The 21,459-nt window shown below is 40.4% G+C and overlaps 1 protein-coding gene across 9 annotated transcripts in view; it reads left to right on the forward strand.

The window, feature by feature from the left end:
- The first annotated feature begins 595 nt into the window (after window positions 1-595).
- ZMYND11 (zinc finger MYND-type containing 11) overlaps window positions 596-21,459 on the forward strand; it is a 155,433-nt gene continuing 134,569 nt past the window's right edge. For 2 of the 9 annotated variants that reach the window (XM_090266425.1, XM_090266432.1), the window contains exon 1: window positions 735-924. The gene's annotated coding sequence lies outside the window, so the exon portion shown is untranslated. The other 7 variants (XM_090266428.1, XM_090266430.1, XM_090266431.1 and 4 more) reach the window with 7 other exon arrangements.

Genomic DNA, 21,459 nt, shown 5'->3' on the forward strand with positions numbered 1-21,459 from the left:
AAATTTCTTATACAGTCACTTCCCAATGATTTTTCAGGTACATATGTCCAATGAGAATCAGAGTAAGAAATTTTGGCTGATAGATCTTCCATCCAACTGCTAGTGGAGAAAGGTCATTAGAGAAAATATGTGGAACCTGAAAAAGTAAAAGTATGCTATCTTTGGGACTTTCTTAAACCAAATATTGGGCGCTTCTCTGGTTAGATTTGGAATTACAAACTATTAAAGATAACCTAGCTCTCTTTAAACAAATCTGTAGTGTTTTTGTCTAATTGACAATGGGCAGTCCTGTTCTTTTCCAAGTCCAATTTGTGCATGTATAGAATGAGAAATTAGCACAGCCCTGCAATTATTTTTGACGGTAGAATTAAAAAGATACTAAAACACCGTCACGAATTTCGTTACTGTGAAAATTAATGCTTCGTAAAGATGCTGCGATTCGGTTCGTTGCACGCGATAACACAGGTCCCTTCGACACCAGAGGCACGCGGGCGGGCGTCGTCAAGCCCCACGGCCCGCGCGCGGAACAATGCGGGCCGGGACCTTTGTGCGCCGCTCAGCGATCGCGCGCCGGCACGTACGTAGCTTCCACGTGTGTGGATGTGCAGTGCATGTGCGGCGATGTGAGAATATGCTGGAACAAATTCGGGTAGAGGCGCCACGGACTGGACTGAGGGAAGGTGGGTGTGGGCGTGCACGGCGCCGGCCGCCGGGAGGGATTCCCGAGCCCGAGCGCACGGCGCGGCCGGCGCCGCACAATAAAGTCCGGGGGCGGGCGGAGGTGGAAGAGGCGGCCCGCGAGCGGCCTTCCGCGCACACACCGCTATGTGAGCAGCGCCGCGTCCTCGCAGGACGGAAACTTTCCCGGCGGCGGCGCCCCAACTTCCCGCCCCGCCCGGGCCCGCCGCTCGGCGAGGAGATCCCGTAAGTCCGGGCGGCGGGGCCTTAGTATTCCCCGGTCCTGCCGGCCCATCGGCCGCCGCGCTTTTCGTCGCCGGAGCTCGCCCACTGCTGAGGTGCGAGCTGTAAACATGGCGCCCTGTGAAGCGTCGAGCAGCCGGGGGGCAGCGGGGAGACCCCGGGAGAGCGCGAGGCCCGGCCCATGGAACCGGGGAGGAGGGCAGCGGGGAGACACTGGGGAGAGCGGAAGGCCGGGCCCCTAGAGCTGGGGAGAGAGGAGAGTCCGCCCCGCGGAGCCGGAGAGGAGGGCGGCGGAGAGCCGGGAAGAGCTAGCCCATTGCTGGCGGGGAGGGGGGAGGCGGGGAGGAGGCGGAGGCCGGCTGCACCCCCGCGCCCGCGGCCCAGGCCCGAGAGGAGGCGGTGCGGCGGTGGGGCCGGGCACGGAGGCGGAGGGCGGGTACCGCAGCGGCGACTAGGTCCAGAGCATAATGGTAGGGGAAGGCTCCGCGGCGGGCAAGGGGGCGCAAGCGGGGGCTTCGTGGTTGGGGCGTCCGTGGTGTTGGCGCCGGGCTTTGTGGAGCCCGGGCCGGGCTGCAGCCTCCCGCGGCTCCGAGCGGGTGTACGACCGCCGCTCTCCCTCTCGCGAACGGCCCGGAGTTGCCCGCGGAGCTTTGTGTGCCGCAGGCTTGGGCCTGCGGGGGATCGTTCGGTGTCCCCTTGCTTACAGCGGGCCTGGAGGAGAGGCCCGGAGGAGGGAGACCGCGCGGGGCCTGCACGGGCCGGGAAGCCGGCGTGTCGCGTGAGCGTCGCAAGCCAGGCCTGCTCTCCGCGCGCGGCCAGGCCTTGGGGCCCGCGGCCGCGATTCGGAGTCCGCCGGAGCGCGTCCCTGTGAGTGTGAGGAGGGCAGGAGGGGGTGTTTGCCCTCGCGGTTTGTTGTTTGGAAGCCATGACCAAGGCTGGGCTTGTAGGTCTCCAGGGACCAGGCGAGGCTCGGTCCGCGTCCCCAGGGGCTGGGAACCCACGGCAGTGCGGCCTCAGCTTCCTCAGCAGATCCTCCAGGCCTCTGGGACAGCCTGCGGGTCCGCCACTTCTCTGCCTAGTGTCCTGAGAGCCGCTGCGGTACGGGGGCTCCTGGGGAGTCGCCGGGACCCAACTTCCACGTGGACTTCCTCTCTCACGCCTCTTTCCTGGGCCAGCAGTGAAGGCGCTTTACTGTGTGGTCATGGTGCCGGGCGTGTGCGAGGAACAGTGTGCTCATGATACCTGGTGTGTCCGTGGTGCCTGGTGTTATGTATGCTGTACTCATGATACTTGGTGTGGGCATGGTGCCCAGCGTGCGCGTGGTACCATGGTGCCCTGTGTTATGTATGGTGTCTGAATAGTACCTGGTGTGGGCAGGTGATACCAGGTGTTACATGGTGCCGGGTCTGCACATATATGGTGTGTCTGTGAGCTTAAAGCAGGTGTCCAGGTAGCCTGTTCAAGGACAGTGCCTGATGGTTTGGAGGAGGGGCCCTTCTGACTTTCTGAGGTTTAGGTACGGAGTCCGCTGGTCTGCCTCACCCAGGTGTTCTGCATCCTACAGTAAGCAGCTGTGTCCATAGAGGCAAGAGCTTGCTTAAAAATAAATTTAATCTGTTCGTATGTTGAAAGGCAGAAAGTACTACATTTACTTGTTTTCTTTTAAACTGAGAAATGTAGTTGTATTATAGTAATTATGGGATGCATATATAACTTTTTCAGATTTTTGGGTCATGAATTCTAATTAGTGGTTGAGAGTTATCAGGGAGATAGTCTTGGTTGTACTTTAAAAATCTGAGTGCTTTCTGGTTGGCAAGGTTACCTTTGATTTTTAGTAATTCATTAGGAGATAAAATATGAGTTTTGTATGGGCGTGTAATTTTCCTTGACTTTGGCTAACAGGTGCTGGTTACAGTCATTGTTTTGCTGAACTCTTCTTTGTAAGATGGCCAGGCTAGAGAATCAAGGATTAGAATATAGGGAATGTGATCATGACAACCAATAAAATATTTTTCTTATTTAGCTCTACCCGTGGTTTATAGAGGATTTCTATCTTTTACATGGTACTTTTTTTGGTCACAGATATTTTTCATATGAAAACTCAGTCTGTTTTATATTCTGTAATTGGATGATTTATTTTTGTGGTTACCTGTTACAAGGTGTTTAAATAAACACACATGTAAGTGCTTACTGCTTTCCAAAGAAAAATCAATTAAAGTGCTAAAATATAACTCCTTTGCTCATGCTAAATGTTCCTGGGATAGCATTATGTTGATACTTTGAGTGGATGTCATCTGCATGTTTCCGTGAATTGACATGTGCTTATTTGAGCTCTAACCCTTTTGTAACCCTGTCTTTTCCTTTAAGGGTTTTTCAGATACATAGTGTAAAATGGAAACATTCATACTGTTTGCCATACCTTAACTGAGACAATAACTGAAGCTAATTAAGGATTTTAACGTTTGCAATGGAAGTATCAAATGCAGTCTAATATTGCTTAGAGCCCTGAACGTCTGGTGACAGATTTTCCTTCCCTACCATTAGCATCCTTCAGTTGAATTCCACTTGGGAAACATTCAAGCAAGGAGGGTGTAATCTAGAAAAACAATTGAGGAGAAAATGGACAGAGAGATGTATGATAGTTAAAAAACTTTTCACTGTTGGAAAACCTTAACTTGGACTTAACATTGAAATTTTTTTTACAGGGGATTAGATTTTTTTTTTTTTTGTCATTAGATTAGAGAGAGCATAGTTGAGGCTGGATGGCTTGGGTCTGAGTCTGAATCACCTCTGTAATTTACTGACACGGTGATCTTGGGTAAATTACTTAAACTTGTCATGCCTGGTCTCAGTTTCCTCATCGGAAAAATCACAGTAATTGTAATATAGGTTTATTGACTCAAATGACTATTAGACTAATTCGATTCATTTGAGTCAAATTCAGTATTAATGAAGCTCAGAAATTATAGGATGGCATGCTCACATATGCCTTGTCTTAACTAAATTTGAATTTGACTCTTGTAGCATACCTCTGAATCTTGTTTTCTCTTTACTTATCTCAGAAGATTGGAAAATAAGCATTTCTTATATTCTTTGGGCCTCATTTACTTGAAGCAGTTTTAAGGCTTTTTCTATCATTCCTTTTTTTATTGTGGTAAAATATGCAGAAAAAAATTTGCCGTCATACCAGTGTTTAAGTGTACAGTGATATTAAATACATTAGCACTGCTGTGCAGCCAGCACCACCATTCATCTCTGTAGCTCTTTTCATCTTGTAAAACTGAAACTCCATATCCATTAAATACTTAACTCCCCATCTCCCCTCACCCCAGCCTCCAGAAGCTGCCTATAATTACTTCTTAATATTTGGTGAATGTAGGTAATCGAAGTACATAGTATGAGTTTTTATTTTAACCATTGGTTTTAAATTAATATTTTTGTCTTTTCCCACATCTGTCACCTTATCTGTAACTGCTTCAGGTTGTATGTTTTACATTTGCTTGAAGCAGATGGACTTTCTAAGTAAAGAAACACTGCTTGGCACCTCTTCCTTTGATCATTGTGGAAATAATCCCTTACCAGCATTTTTAGTAGGAATTTTGACAAGAAAAAAATATAATTGATATGAGTTTTATTTCTGCCTGTATCTTGCGTGATAGCTTTCAGTTACTTCCTTGCACTGGTGGTGTCAAATTTTCGAAATAGTTTAAATCAGCTTTGGTGCAGTGATTCTATGAAGATCATTAGTGATCTGAAGGTTCTTCACATCAGTGATATGTCCACCATTGGTCTTGATGTTAGAAATGTTTTGGTATTCACAAGTTTATTACACAAAACAAGTGTCATGTATCACATATTGTATGTTTACCATGTCTCAGCCACTGTGTAAATTTATTTACATACACTGTCCCACTTTTAGAAATACTGCACATAATCATCTTAAAAGCATGGCAGTCTTACTTTTAATTATGGACGGTCTCACCTCCTCGTAATACACCTCATCCCAGCAAATACACACATACTGAAAAAATAAATGAATGAACTAGAAGTTTTGTGGGAGACTGTGATCCACATAACAAAATCCCCATGATAAGAAATAAAATGATAAAAATGGAGATAATGGTAAAGATAAAAATGTCCAGTATTATAGTCTTTGAATAATCACGTCTCAACTAATATTTTAAATATAAGTACTGCCTTAAGGAAAGATCTTTTTACCTGCATGTGTGTACCTGCTATTCTGATTTTCCACTTAAATTCTTTATTTAGTTTCTATTGTGAAAATACTGTACAATATTTAATATCAAAATTACTTACAAATGCAGATAGTTTAAAATAAAAAATATTTGGAAATTAAAAAAATATTTGTATAGTCCATTATGTGTTTGGTAGGGAATTTAGCAAATTGTTAGATACTTAATTCAATTTTATAAATAACACAATTTATATGGAACTAGTAACTGTTTAAATATTTAGTTAACCTTTCATTCTACTTTTTGGGTATATTTTCTTTTCAATAAATAAGTGGCTAAATGTTTGCCTAACTTTATGTGAAATTAAAAATGACAAAAGGTAATTTTATATGAACATGTGAATATTTTTAGGGGATCATATTGATTCTTTATTCAATGATGAGAGGAATATATTTGGAGGAATCCATATGTGCTGGTCTACATTAGTTGAAAAATGTCTGTTCCTGAAAACTTATACACTTGATTTGTTTTGAATAAGTACTTGTATAATTCAAGTTACACCATAATTAATTTTATACGATCACATTAAAATATTGTATTTTTCACAATGGGTAGGATGTTTTAATGTCTTATTCATTATACATTGCTATTTATTGAAACTCTGCTATTTACTAGACCCTTGCTAAGTAGCATAGTTATTGAAGCAAGTGCAGTGAAATGTGACAAAAAGCTCCAGCAGTGCCTTTAGGGGTGAAATCTCGCATTACTATCCAGCTTGGCAGCTCCCTTATTTTGACATCCATGAGTCTCTTCTCCTTCAGTGGTAGAACTGATGTCATCTTGGAGTCCAGGGTGTCTGCTCTGCCAGAAATCTATGTAAGCAGTTTTTAGAAAGCTGGGTTTCATCATAAACATTGCTTGTGGCAACACCATTTTTTTAAAATGTGTCACTAAGTACCTGCTATGCCAGGCAATTTACATACTCTATTTCTTCCTCACAACAGCATGAGGGAAATAGTATTACAGTATGATTACATGATAAATTATAATATTATAGTACAACTGTAAGTATTCTATAACTTATAAGATAAACAGACTCAGTGGGGTGAAATTACCAGAGTGCCTGAGGTCACACAGAATACACAATCAAGTGGGTATTTGAATTCAAGTGTGTGACTAACAAACCTATGGCTACTCTGTCTCCTAAAATTTCCCAAGTCCTTGGACGTTTGTACTTGATGCCCCTTCATTTCCCAAATGTACATTTATTTACAAGTCTGCAGAAGTGGGGGATAATAAAAGAATGTAAAACTAAGCTCACTCTTTTTACAAAACTAGGTGGTAGAAAGAAGAAATACTAGAAACCTGGTAATCAGGACGTTCTATATGTAAAGTTCTGTTTACTTCCAGTTTTATTGGTAACCTAAGAATAAGTGTCTATAATTGACTCATTTTCTTGCTGTCACTTATGGCACCTCATCTTTTGAAGATACTTGGCATAAGGTGTGATGAGAAGAACCTACAAATTTATTTTATTACTTATGTATAAGAGAGAAATGTTTGAAAATACTTGGAATTAACTCCAACCAGAGGTGGATTAAGGTCGGTTGAGGCCCCGAGCGCAGAAGAAAATATTGGGCCCCTTAAAAAAAAGAGAGGGGGAAAAAATTTACTTATACGCACAGAAAACTATTTTTAAAACTGTAAATGAAACAAATACGTATCCACGAACTGATTTGCGGGCCCTTCAGAAATCGGAGTCCAGGGTGCGTGCCCGGTGTGCCTGCCGTTAAATCCACCTCTGACTCTGACGCTGAAGTGTTCTTACTGTTTGAGAAAGGGAGTCATTGTCTTGAGGAATCCTTTTAGCATACCCTGTGCTGGATAAGTTCACGTTGGATTGAAACAGCTATTTTCTAGAAAGTTGCTCTAAGTATGAAGGCTTCATAGTTCAGTGGGTGTTTACCATAATCTAAAATATGAGAAGCATATGATGAAGAGAAATAGATCAACTGAGTTGTAGAATTCACAGATTCACATCATCCCAATATTTATCAGTAGGGATGTTATATAGTAAATACAGTTTTCTTATTAAATTGCTATGGAATGACTTTAAAAAAGAAAAATTCTTTTAATAAGGCTAAGCATGAGGAACACTGCATGGGGGAACTCCCTCAACTTGAAAGCCATTATGAAATTTTTAGTATTTGTTTGTTTTTTAAGTATATTTCATTGATTATGTTGTTACAGTAGTTCCAATTTTTTTCCCCTTTGCTCCTCCCCTCTGCCCAGTACTCCCTTTCCCTGCAGCAATCCTACCTCCCTTAGTTCATGTCCATGGGTCATGCATATAAGTTCTTTGGCTTCACCCTTTCCTATATTATTCTTAACTTCCCCCTGTCTGTTTTGTACCAACTTATTATGCTTCTTAGTCCTTGCACCATTTCCCCATTTCTCTCCCTCTCCCTTCCCAGCTGATATCCCTCCAAATGATCCCCATACCTATGATTCTATTCTATTCTGGTTTGCTTAGTTGGATTTTGTTTTTATTTTTTAGGTTCAGTTGTTGATAGTTGTGAGTTTGTTGCCATTTTAGTGTTCATAGTTTTGATCTTCTTTTTCTTAAGTAAGTTCCTTTGACATTTCATATAATAATGGCTTGGTGATGATGAACTCCTCTAGCTTCACCTTGTCTGGGTAACACTTCATCTGCCCTTCCATCCCAAATGATAGCTTTGTTGGAGTAATCTTGGTTGTAGGTTGCTTTTCATCACATTGAATACTGCTTGCCAGTCCCTGCCTGCCTGCAAAGTGTCCTCTGAGAAATCAGCTAATAGTCCTATAGGCACCCCCCTCGTAGGCAACTCTCCGCCTCTCTCTTGCTGACCCCAGGACTCTGTCTTTATCTTTCACCTTTGGCATCTCAATCATGATGCATCCTGGTGTGGTCCCCTCTGGGTCCAGCTCGCCTGGGACCCTCCATGCTTTCCAGACCTGTATGTCCATCTCCTTTGCAAAATTTGGGAAGTTTTTCTCATTTTTTTCAATTCTTGCTTCCTCATTCTGCACTGGTTGACTGCTATTTTCTTCCTTATGTTCCAAATCATTGATTTGAACTCTGCTTTCCTTCCCTTCACCATTGGTTTTGTGTGGATTTTCCTTCGTTTCACTTAGCATAGCCTTCATTTCTCTTATGCGTTTGCCATACTCAAGCATATCTGTCAAGCCTGTGAGCATCTTTATCACCAGTGTTTTGAATACTGTGTCTGTTAGATTGTGGTCTTCTCATCTGTTAGGTTGGCTATCTCCTTGTCACTTAGTTCTCCCACTGGAACCTTGATCCGTTCCCCCTTTTGGGCCATACTTCTCTGTGTCCTCATTCTGACAGGCTCCTGTGTTTGTCTCCGCGTCCCAGGTAGAGCTGTTCACTCCTATGACATTGTAAGGGGTGGAGCCTTAGAGATGCGTCATTACAGGGCAACCTGTTACACCACGTTGTGGCACTGTACGTGGGGGAGGGGTCCGAGAGGGAACAATGCCGTCTGCTGTCTGTCCAGCACTTGCCCCTTTTCCAGGCACCTCTCCCACTTCTGCACCAGACTGGCGCGCCTCTAGCTGCTGCCCTGGCCATCGTTCCCAGAGTGGGTGGGTCTGTGAACGTTCTAGGACTGTGGGGGCCCTTTAAACAAGCGGACTTTGCTGAGGCTGGCAGTTTCTGCCTCCACCCCAATCCCCACTGGTCTGCCCAGTCAGAAGCAGTGAGGCTTGATTTTCCCTGGTGCTGGGACCATGTGCTGTGAGGTGCGGTGAGGAGCTGGGAAGGCTCCCCAGGTGTCTGTCCCTCCTGACATTTTAAAACATGTGAATGTGCTTTCTGCTGGCCTGCTGCCGCCACTGCTGCTGCCGCCACCACACCGCGTTTTCTCCGTCCTGGCTCTACCCCTCTTACCTGTCTGGATGAGTATTTCTTCATCTTTTTTTGCTGGACTTCCATGCAGTTTGATTTTCTGAAACTTCTGGTTGTTTCTAGTTTTGAGGTAGTTGTATTCCTTCTTAGTTGTGGAGGGAGACGTAGCGTTTCTACTCCTCCATCTTGGCCAGAAGTCCTAATACCCTTTTTAGTTTTTTTAATAAACTGATTTATCTGCCTCTTGATTGTTCTTTTTTTTATTTTTCTCTCTCAAAACTGCATCTGAGAAATGCTGTTTAGGAGATCAGGTCCTTAATGTTGATTTTTGATATGAAGCCTGTCTAGAATTGGTCTGAAATATACCTAGTTTGACCATGCTTTTGGTAGAAACAAGTGAGATTATTTTTTGGTGGATTTCCATTAATAATCATATTTAAAAGATTTTGGGAGCATTTTATTTACTATTACAAATTTTTTTTTTAAGTCATAGAGGATATAAAGTTTAAGGGGATTTATTTTTTTACTGTATTTACAACCTAAGGGTTTTTTCTTTTTTTCTGTCTAAAAATACATTTAGCATTATGTCAAAATACCTGGTGTGTTTTATTTTGATATACAATATCTAGTTATTTTACTATTCTGCACCCGTATATTCTACACACACAGTGTTAAGAATCCTCTTGCTTGTGACCAGTATTATGTTGGATCGATTCAGGTTAAGAAACTTGCATTTGAATAAGTTGAAAGTTAAATTTTACTTACTTAGGATTACTAGCTTTAGTCTCAGTGATTTTCCAGTGAATTAAAATCTGAACAAGCACCAATCCAGTTTAAAGTTAGACATTCTCCTGGTTCATTTGCATATTTTAAACAGATGCTAATGAAAAATACAGTGTTTTAAGTCTTATTTGCAGTAGTAGTTGGATCTTATTCTTTTAAATAAGTACTTTGGGATTCTAGCTGACACATTAGAAACCAAGATTGGCCAGGCATACCTTTCATAATACACTGGTTCTCAATCGTGAATGAGCATTGTAATTATTTTTTTTTCCTTACCAAAAATATTAAATCACAATCTCTAGAGATGGATTTGGGCTCTATTTTTAGAAGTTCAATTTTTTAGTTTCAAATTTTAATTTTTTTTAAGTAGGCTGTAGTATGCCTTCTTTTAAATATTTCTTCATGGAATGTGTTATAGAAATTGATGTACTATGGGATGTTTAGCTCTATATCTCAGAAATTGTCTTTCAAGAATAATATTCATGAAATTTCCTAAAGGATCGACAATCTGAAAAATAAATGCTTCCTATAAGAAAACCTCAACTCTTTTTTGTTTCCTTTAAAATGCTCTGGTATTGTTGCTCTACTGGTGGTTGAGGAAGGTGGATATCAAAGGTAGGGTTGGTTGCTTTTTTCCTGAGGGTCCTACATCATGTCTGAGGTGCATAATAATCAGATGGACTGCCAATCAGTTTCATTGTCTCCGGGCTTTTCCGTGATTTGAGCAGCAGCCTAATGTTTCTGCAGGTGCTAGAATAAGCTAATGACCTTGGCGGGAATCAGAAGAACTTGGATATCCTTACCAAGACAGTCATGCCAACCGTGGTGGGTTGTGTCTTTAGGTAGGGCTGAGACCATACCAGAAAGTTTTTCTAGTTCTTAGCAATCTGGCTAGCCCTGGCCTTGGATTTCTGGTGATGCTTGGTATTCCTTCAGTTTGGGGCTATCATTTCTACTTTACAAGTTGTTCCCCAGAGACATGGGCATTGCATGAACAGATTCAGTGTCTGAGCTGAGTACCAGAAGAGTTTGAGGGGAGAAGCCCTGTCACTTGACCACTGCTGGCCCACGTCTGCACCTCTTCCTGGTTACTGAATATCTGACTTGAGCATGTTGAGGCATCACAATAGCCCTAGGAACCTGTGGAGTGCCTGATAATGTCCATGGGTCTCTCTTTCTTCCTTTCTGATGAAGTGTCCATCAGTTCTACAAAAGCGAGGGTATATGGCAGATGGCATTTGAAAGAGGAGGGAGGGGATCCAGGGAGGCCTCATGGCTTGGTGCTGACTCTTGGAGTCTCCAGCGAGGTCTGAGTCATGTTTCATTTGCTTTTCTGAGCATATGGCAAATGCCATCCACAGCTGATTTCCCACACTGGTGTCAGTCCTTTTACTGTTTTTTTTGTTTGTTTGTTTTTTCCTAGTTATATTCAGGTGATAAAATTTTATCTGTTTTTAAACTGTGTTAAGTCATATTTTATTAAATATACATAATTTTCTCAGTTTTAGATTACCAGATACAGTCAAGAATTATTAATTGCTGCTCTTAGGATTGCATTTTAAGAAGAATATTTTTATGAACTTTTGCCTTGAGGAATAGTGTGGAAATGTTAAATGGGTATGCTATTGTGAGTCAGTATTTGTTGTTAAGTAGAGGTACCATTTCATAGAATAATCCTAAATATTATGTATTAGTAATAGGAAAGGAAAAGGATCTGAAGTCTTGATTCATAGAAGGTAATTGGTTTAAAAGTTTGGATTCTACCAATTGAAAACTGGCCAGTAGTCTCTAATCTTAGTCTCCTCGACTTGGGGAGGCCTCTGGCCTCCTCCCGGTTCTTTCCCTGCACTGTAGCCTGGAATTTGCTACTAGGCAGTAAAATGAGATAATTGTAAACCTCTCCACATTCACCCCTTCTCCTCCTTGGGTTATAATCCTGTCATTTATGATATTTTGAAGCCTGGTTTTAGTCTGACTTCCTACTCTTATCTTCTGTTTTCTTAAGTAAAACTTTTACTTCAGCCAGTCATTCTGTTTATTCTTTTACAATATTAAGTGGTTTTAAAAAATAAATAGTACTGGTTGTATTAAATGCTATTTTACAACTTTTTCTCAGGTATTCTCTTTCCCCTTCATTCCATCTCCAGTGCTGAAAATTTAATTGAAAATCTGTTGACATTTGAGATCTCTGTCAAGTTTCATCATTCATCTTATTGCTAGGCCACAGTGATCTCTTCCTTCAATTTAACTTCTACAGCATTTAAAATTTGTCTCAGCTAGTTCTGTTGCCTTTTATTATTATTTAAACTTTATCCCTGTAATTATCTTTCCAGTTTCCTAACCTAAAAACACTTTTTAAATATTTTTATGATACATATATGTATAGTGCTGTACATACAGTAGTCACATAAGTGCATATAGGTAGACAAAAACATGCCACTTTATCTTTTCAATGCAAACATGGTATAGGCAAAACATTCTGAATGAATCTACCCTTACACTCATCATGCCTACACATTGGAGGGGAGCTAGAGAGCTAACCTGGTGATGCTGTGTGTAGGTCCTTGGAAACCAATATAGATGGATATCTGGGCTCTCAGTCGTACTTAATTTCTCGGATCAGCTCATCTTTCACTCTCCATAATGGTTCACTGAACTTTCTATACTTCCCTCAACACTACCCTGACTCTTGTAGCCCACTTTGTGCTCCCCCCACCCCGAAAAAAGACTGCATCACATGGGAAGTAACTTACTTTCCTCCAGGTCTGCAAACCTACACTCACTATCTACTTTTATCATTCTCTTCATGTGTCCATAGATTGTTGCTCCAGAAAACTCTTACCTATTTTATTTTAATCCTCTTCTGTACTGGCTCCCTTTCATTTACATTCATACATACTCAGGCATCTCCTACCATTACAAGATTAACACAATATAAATATTTTGTGAACTTTACACCCAGCGCTCTGGGTTTTTTTCTCCCCTTTATAGTCTTTGTCCTTTCTGAACATTCATCAAAAGCGTTGTCTTTCCTTTTATTTCTCTTCTTCCCAGTATAGCTTCTTCTATGGCTATATATGATTGGAGCTGCTTCTGAACAGTGGTTGGGACCTCCAGACTGCCAAAGGACCAACTTTACTTTGTCCAGTTCATTACCCTCAGCTTTATTCTGAGGCTAGTTCCTCTCATGGTTGCAAGATGGCTGCATCAGTTTGGGGCATCATATCTAGACCTAGCAATAGTTAAAGAAGACCCCATTTTATAGGAGCTAGGGCATCTGTCCTGAAAGTAGCCCTAGCACACTTTTCTCTAACTGAGTCATACAGCAGGTGCTGAACCTGATATCAAGTGATAAGAAAGATGGAATTACTGTGGTTGGTACATACTAAACTTCTAAGCTAAATAGCAGTTGGGAGTCTAATCCCTCTCTCTTGCTGAATTCTTCAGTGACTTCCTATTGCTGTTACGTTAAAGTCGCAAGTCCTTTATAATGTCACAGGTTCAAATAACCTGGCCCCTGTGTGCTGTGCTGTCTTTATCTAGTCTTTCTTTTCTTCTACTGTGCTGGCTAACCTAAATATCCTTAGAAGCCTCAGGTCAAATGTCAGTTCTTCAGGGATATTGTAATTATCCTACAATGTTTTTAAGTATATTTTATTGGTTATATTGTTACAGTTGTCTCAGTTTCTTTTCCTTTGCTCCCCTCTGCTCACTACTCTCCTTCCTTCCACAATCCCACCTCCCTTAGTTCATGTACATGGGCTGTGCATGTAAATTCTAAGGCTTCACCCTTTCCTATATTATTCTTAACTTCCCCCTGTCTATTTTGTACCAACCAATTATGCTTCTTTATTCCTGCATCATTTCCCCTTCTCTCCCTCTTCCCCCTCCCAGCTGATATCCCTCCAAATGATCCCCATACCTATGATTCTGTTCCTGTTCTGGTTTGCTTAGTTGGATTTTGTTTTTATTTTTTAGGTTCAGTTGTTGATAGTTGTGAGTTTGTTGTCATTGTAATGTTCATAGTTTTGATCCTCTTTTTCTTAAATAAGTCCCTTTAACATTTCATATAATAATGGCTTGGTGACGATGAACTCCTTTAGCTTTACCTTGTCTTCGTAGCACTTTATCCATTCTAAGTGATAGCTTTGCTGGATATGCTGGATAGAGTAATCTTGGTTGTAGGTCCTTGCTTTTCATCACATTGAATACTTCTTGCCAGTCCCTTCTTGCCTGCAAAGTTTCTTTTGAGAAATCAGCTGATAGTCTTATAGGCACCCTTTTGTAGGTAACTGCTTTTCTCTTGCTGCTTTTAAGATTCCCCCTTTATCTTGAACCTTTGGCATTTTCATTATGAAGTGTCTTGGTGTGGTCCTCTTCGGGTCTAGCTTGTTTGGGGACTCTCTGTGCTTCCTGGACTTGTATGTCTATTTTCTTCGCCAAATTTGGGGAGTTTTCCTTCATTTTTTTTTCACATAAGTTTTCAATTTCTTGCTTTTCCTCTTCTCCTTCTGTGGCACCCCTATGGTTTGGATGTTGGCACATTTAAAGTTGTCCCAGAGATTTCTAAGCCTCTTCTCATTTTTTTTCAATTCTTGTTTCCTCATTCTGTACTGGTTGACTGTGTTTTTCTTCCTTATGTTCCAAATCATTGATTTGAACCCCAGTTTCCTTCCCGTCAGCATTGGTTTTGTGTGGATTTTCCTTCGTTTCATTTACCATAGCCTTCATTTCTTCCCTTATGCATTTGCTGTACTTAAGCATATCTGTAAAGCCTGTGAGCATCTTTAACACCATTGTTTTGAACTTTATGTCTGTTAGGTTGGCTATCTCCTTGTCACTTAGTTCTCCCACTGGAACCTTGATCCATTCCCTCTTTTGGGCCGTACTTCTCTGTATCCTCATCTTGACATGCTCCTGTGTTTGTTTGTCTCTGTGTCTTAGGTAGAGCTGTTGTACCTGTTACGTTAGTGAGAGGCAGAGTGTTAAGTATTTGTCATTGCATAGTGACCCGTTTCACCATGTTGTGGCACTGTATGTGGGGGAGGGGTCTGAGAGGGAACAATGATGCTTGCTCAGCACCTACCCCTTTTCCAGGCACTTCTCCCACTTCTTGAATGGGACTGATGGCCCTCTAGTTGTTGCCCTGGCCCTTCCCAGAGTGGGTGGGTCTGCGGAAGTTCTAGGACTGTCGGGGCCTCTAAACAAGCGGACTTTGCTGAGAGACCAGCAGTTTCTTCCTCTGTCCAACCCCCACTCGTTTTCACAATCAGAAGTAATGAGGCTTTGTTTTCCTTGACTTTGGAACCATGAGCTGCATGGTTTGGTCTAGTGCTGGGATTGCTCCCCAGGTTTCCTTCCCTATTTTTTAAAATGTGTGACTACACTTTCGGCTGGCTGCCACCACCACCACACTGCTTCCTCTCCTCCCCAGCTCTGCCCCTCCTACATGTCTGGATATTTCTTCTTTACATCTTTGTTTGTTGGACTTCCATGCTTTTCTGTTTTCTGGAACTTCTGGTTGTCTTTAGTTTGAGATAGTTGTATTCCTTCTTAGTTGGGGAAGGAGACACAGTGTGTCTGTTTAGGCCTCCATCTTGGTTGGAAGTCTGATCCTACAAATTGAGGTCAAGGTACATAACGTTTTCTCTACCATTTCTGTGGTCCTAAAGCATCTGTATTTATAACCGTCAAAATTGTTGTTTAATGTAATAAATAAATGCTGATTCTTTAAATGGCTTAGGTATTTTAACATAGAATAATGAAAGAACTAATGGTAGCGAGCTATAAAATACCCTTGTCATTTAATTATGGTTAAAACTAGTGTTGCATGTGCTCAAATCGCATTTGTGTTAGCTTGTTAGATTACTTTTTAAAATGTAAGTATTTATAGATTTTACTTTATAGACTTTACTTTTAGAAGAACAATACAATAGTTAATAAAGTATAACTAAATATATTGTTAGCTTACCATTTTGATGTTTCTACTGTATATGAAATTTTAGATATGTTTTGGTATATTTGGGAATGAATTTTACATGTTTATATTTTATATTAGGTGGAGGGCAGTTATTCTATGAGAGGAGAAAGTCTGAAGCAGAATCTAATAAAATGAATTATTTTCACTTTTTTTTTTCTTTTCCTTTTTATGGAACCGTGCTTCTCAGACTAGTGAATGGCCCCTGATTATCCTGCCTACTCTACCTTCAAAAACAGAGAGGGAAAAAGTTGAGAAATGTAGTCATTGAGTGAAGGAAGTTGTTTGCTTGCTGTACCGAGGTTAGCCAAGGAGGCATGATGAATGTGAGCTGGCTCAGTGCCATTCTGGCAACTGAGAGTTGAGCCATATCTTAAGTTGTGGCCATTTTTAATGTTGATGAGATGAGATTATTTTTTTAAAACAATATGCCTTTATTAACCACAGTTAATAATTATATACTTTTTTTTAGTTTCTTGGAGACTCACTCTCCTCCCCTCTCCTTCCCCAAAACCTGTAAGTTTACTCCTTGACCTCAAAATCATTAACACAGTGCCCTAGGCAGTCATTACAAATCAATTAGAAAAGTGAAGGTAAACCTTTTTTGCTGCCCTTTTCCAGATTATGGGAAACATTCTTTTTCATCTTTTTATCATTTTTATTTTTTATTTTATTTTGTTGTTCTGTTACAGTTGTCCCCATTTTTTCCCTCATTGCTCTCCACTGCCTCACCTACTCCTCCGCTCCCACATTCAGTACCCACCCTCTTGTCCATGTCTATGGACCATTTACACATGTTCTTTGACTAGACTTTTTCCCTTCTTTTCCCCCTTCTCCCTCTGCATATTTTAACAAAATTAAAACTCAAAGTACTTTAGAAACAGACTTTTTATTAAGATAACTGGTATTTGGCAACTTAGCTATAGAGAGTGCCAGATTTACTAGCATATGTTGTCAGTGTCTGCTGTTGCTTGTGTCCACTGTTGCCACACACTTTACAACGTATAAAATAATTTGTAAGATTTCATATATTTTTTGCATATTTAATAAAATATTTTATATATTTTCAAGATACGATAAACTTTGAGATGCGTGTTGTTTCAGTTCAGTACTACAGTATGGAAAACTGCTCAGATGTGGAATGTCAGCCTAAATACCTGCTGTTTTGGATCACATTTGCATTGGTGCAGAGCGCATACCAGGAGCCTTTGTGCCATGCGTTGTTCTCACTCCATGTGTGGACTTGCCACCTTTGATTTAGAACATGGTTAAGTAATTTTAGTTGTTTTTTCCTGTTCATTCATTATAATAGCAAAATATATACAGTAAAATGAGATTTGCTCCATTGTTGTGGTAGAATATCTTTTATATAGAGGGCTAAGTAATTGAGATTAAAAAAAAAAGATTTCATTCATCTACTTCGAGAGAGAGAGGAAAGGAAGGAGAAAGAGAGGGATAGAAACATTGATTGGTTGCCACTGGCATGCCCCCAACTGGAAACCCGGCCCTCAACCCAGGCACGTGCCCTGATTGGGAATCCAACTGGTGACCATTGGTTCGTAGGCCGGCACTCAGTCCACTGAGCCACACCAGCTAAGGCTAATTGAGTGTTTAAAAAATTAGTTAATTTTCATGTAACCAGAATCTAAATAATGGAAAAGTTCACTTGTAAACTGGTCTAATTTCATGAATTAAGAGATGACAATTTTATTCATTCTTTTTTAATCTTTACCCAAGGACATGTCCATTGATTTTTAGAGTGAGGGAAAGAGAGGGGGGAGAAGGGGAGAGAAATATCGATGTGAGAGAGAAACATCGATTGGTTGTCTCTCACAGACACCCCAAGCCAGGACTGAACCTGCAACCTAGGCTTGTGCCTTGACTGGGACTCAAACCTGTGACCTTTTGGTTTACAGGATGATGATCCAACCAACTAAGCCACACCAGCCAGGGCAAAGAGATGGCAATTTTAAAGGTAAAATGTATTAGGGAAAAAGAGATCAGTACAGATTGAGATACCACCTAGATCTTATCTGTAGAAGTATACTGTGATTATTAATATCCATGAAAGTCTAAACAAATCATTATTTGTGTTGTCTACCTTTTAAGATCATTCAAATACTTAATAAGCAAGACTTGTTACTTTTATTGTAAACTATTCACATCAGATAAAATTATTAATTTAGTCTCTCTGCTCTTGAATACCTTCAATGTGGTGCTGCTATTGTGTACTCATATTCTTAAGTGCTCTATAGTCCACCAGTTCTGGAATCCAGAATTTTTATTTGTCATTTTCTTCAGATTTTTTTCTTAATTTTATTGTTTTTCTATTACAGTTGTCCCATTTTTTCCCCCATTTCTCCCCCGCACCCAGCCTACCCCTTCTCCCATAGTCATTCCCCACCCTGTTGTCCATGTCCATGGATTATTTATACTAGTTCCTTTACTAGACACTTCCCCTACCCCTTCTCCGCCCCCCCATAACTTTTTCTGTTCCTTGTTCAATTTTGTTCATTTGTTTGTGTTGTTCCTTAGTCTCCCGTATTAAGTGATATCATACGGTATTTTTCTTTCATTGCCTGGCTTATTTCGCTAAGCATAATTCTCTCTAGTTCCATCCACGTTGTCGCAAATGGTAGGAGTTCCTTCTTTCTCTTTGCTGCATAGTATTCCATTGTGTAAATGTACCACAGTTTTTTGACCCACTCATCTAAAGATGGGCACTTAGGCTGTTTCCAGCACTTGGCTATTGTAAACAGCACTGCTATGAACATAGGGGTGCATAGGTTCTTTTGAATTGGGGTTTCAGGATTCTTTGGGTATAGTCCTAGTAGTGGAATCACTGGTTCAAAAGGCAGTTCCATTTTTGTTTTTTGAGGTAATTCCATACTGTTTTCCGTAGCGGCTGCAACAGTCTGCATTCCCACTAGCAGTGCAGTAGGGTTCCCGTTTCTCCACATCTTCACCAGCACTTCTTGTTTGTTGATTTGTTGATAATGGCCACCCTGACTGGTGTGAGGTGGTATCTCATTGTGGTTTTTATTTGCATCTCTCTGATGGCTAGTGATGTTGAGCATTCTTTCATATGTCTGTGGACCCTCTGTATATCCTCTTTAGAGAAGTGTTTGTTTAGGTCCTTTGCCCATATTTTAATTGGGCTGTTTGTCTTCTTGGTGTTGAGATGTGTAAGTTCTTTTTATATTTTAGAGATCAATCCCTTGTCTGAGGTATCATTGGTAAATATGTTTTCCCATATGGTTGGTTCCCTTTTCATCTTGCTGATGTTTAATTTAGCTGAGCAGAAAGTCTTTAGTTTGATGTAGTCCCATTTGTTTATTCTTTCCTTTATTTCCCTTGCTTTAGGAGATGTATCTGTGAAAAAAATTGCTTCTTGGGATATCTGAAATTTTTCTGCTTATGTTTTCCTCTAGGACTTTTATGATGTCACGGCTTACATTTAAGTCTTTGATCCATCTTGAGTTTATTCTGGTGTATGGTGTAAGTTGGTGGTCTAGTTTCATTTCTTTGCATGTCTCTGGCCAGTTCTCCCAGCACCATTTGTTGAAGAGGCTCTTCTCACCCCATTTTATGTTCCTTCCCCCTTTGTTGAATTAGTTGACCATATAGACCTGGGTTTATTTCTGGGCTCTCTATTCTATTCCATTGATCTATATGTCTGTTCTTATGCCAGTACTAGGCTGTCTTGATTACAGTGGCTTTGTAGTATAGTTTGATATCTGGTATTGTGATTCCTGCTGCTGTGTTCTTCTGTCTCAAGATTGCTATGGTTATTCATTTTCTTCAGATTTGAAGTTTCACATGCTACAAATTATGACAAACCCCTTTTTTAAAAAAAACATTGAAAAATGAAGTATTCTGATTACCCTAGCATGGGCTAGCATGATTGCTATGTAATAAATGAATAGCTGATTAAAAATAATTTTTATACAAATACTGTAAACCTGATTTTGTAGATTTTAAATTCTTAGAAGACAAGTGATTGTGTTGTTTTAACTGACTTGTTAGGAAATAATGTTATGAGCAAATTATAGGATTACAGTAATCCCTGTTCTGCTATGCTGATATTTATCATCAAAGTTGGCTATCTCTAACTGAAAATACCATAAAGCTTCAGTTTTTCCACCTCCCTACTTAAAATGGTTTTTAGGAGGTTTATTTTATGATATTATAAAAATGGCTATTTAAAACATGTAACAAGTAAAGGTCCCATTTTGTTATAATTAGCAAGTTTTTGTTATTTGTGTAGTTATGTTTCTTAAAATCACCACAGACACTGACTTAGTAATTAATGACCCTTTTCCTCTTGGGAAAATACTGGGTTAGGTTCCTGGGAGCCTCTGGTCATATTTTTGTAAACCAAAATGCCTTTTCTGTTCTATAGGTTCGTTTGCCAACATCCTTGTAAAACAAGCCACTCTCAGTGTCAAAAAACCTGTTCTTCTACATAACCTTTTTATGGTACTGACATTTGCCTGCAAGTTTTTTTCTTGTATGTCACCTTTTGAAACATGCCAGCCCATACTAGCTGAGGAGGATGTAGTATTTTCCTGACCCTGGGTAATGTGACTGTAAATTTCTTTGGCTTTGAGCCTTGACCCTCCGTTCCACTTTTTATTGGCAGTGGATTCACAAATTTAGTTACTCTTCCATCTTCTTCATATACTGTAAATGTTATTTAGCACTTTTCCAGAATGCCCTCTGGCATGGATGGCACACTCTTTTTTCTTGTTCTGGATGTACCTGATAGCTGTTAGCACCATAACTTGGACCTAAATGAAACTTATCTGACACCACATGACCTTTATGTGCTCAGGAACACTGGACAGCATCATGCCTGGGGCCATTTTATTTTATTTATTTTTAGGGAGAAGGTAAGGGAGGGAGAAAGAGGGAGAGAAACATCGATGTGAGAAAGAAACATTGATTGGTTTCCTCTCACAGGTGTCTGGATTGGGGACCAAACCTGACCTAGGCATGTGCCATTGACCAGGTTTTGCGGAACAACACCCAACCAATTGAGCCACACTGGTCAGGGCCCTGAGGCCATTTTAAACAGCAAAAGCAACAAAAAGGACAAAAATACCAACAATGTGGCACTAGATTGCAGAAAGTATGCTATCTACAGTCTTAGATGGAAGGAGAAGGCAGAGTGTCACCCTCCTCCACCTCTGCTGGGAATATGCACTTGACTGCAGAAGGCCACATCTTTTGAGAGGTTAAAAATAGTCTTAGCAAGTTGGTGAATTCACAAATGTGGAATCTAAATGAGAATTGACTGTAGATATAGAAGGTAAAATTTTTCTGTGTCAGTTTTTATGATTTTCTTTTAATCTTTATTTCATTTTATAAAAAATTTTGTCCTGAAATTTCATGGCTACAAATGAAATATAAGGAAAAATCTCTTTATTTTAAGTTCTGTAAATTGGACATTTTTTTCTCTGTTTTACCTTTTTTTCCAACCATAGACCCTTGGTAAATTTGGCTTTAAAAAAAGATCAGAATTTTTTAATTTTCTAAAAGCATTTCATGTGAGTAAACAAATCAGATGTACATCAAAGTAATTGGGATTAAAAAAAAAAGATTTTATTTATTTTTAGAAGGGAAGTGGGGAAGAGGAAGTGAGGGAGAGAAGCATCAATGTGTGATTTCCTCTCCCA

Source organism: Furipterus horrens, unplaced genomic scaffold (assembly GCF_987537825.1).
Source record: "Furipterus horrens unplaced genomic scaffold, mFurHor1.1.pri manual_scaffold_2, whole genome shotgun sequence".
Lineage (NCBI taxonomy): Eukaryota > Metazoa > Chordata > Mammalia > Chiroptera > Furipteridae > Furipterus > Furipterus horrens.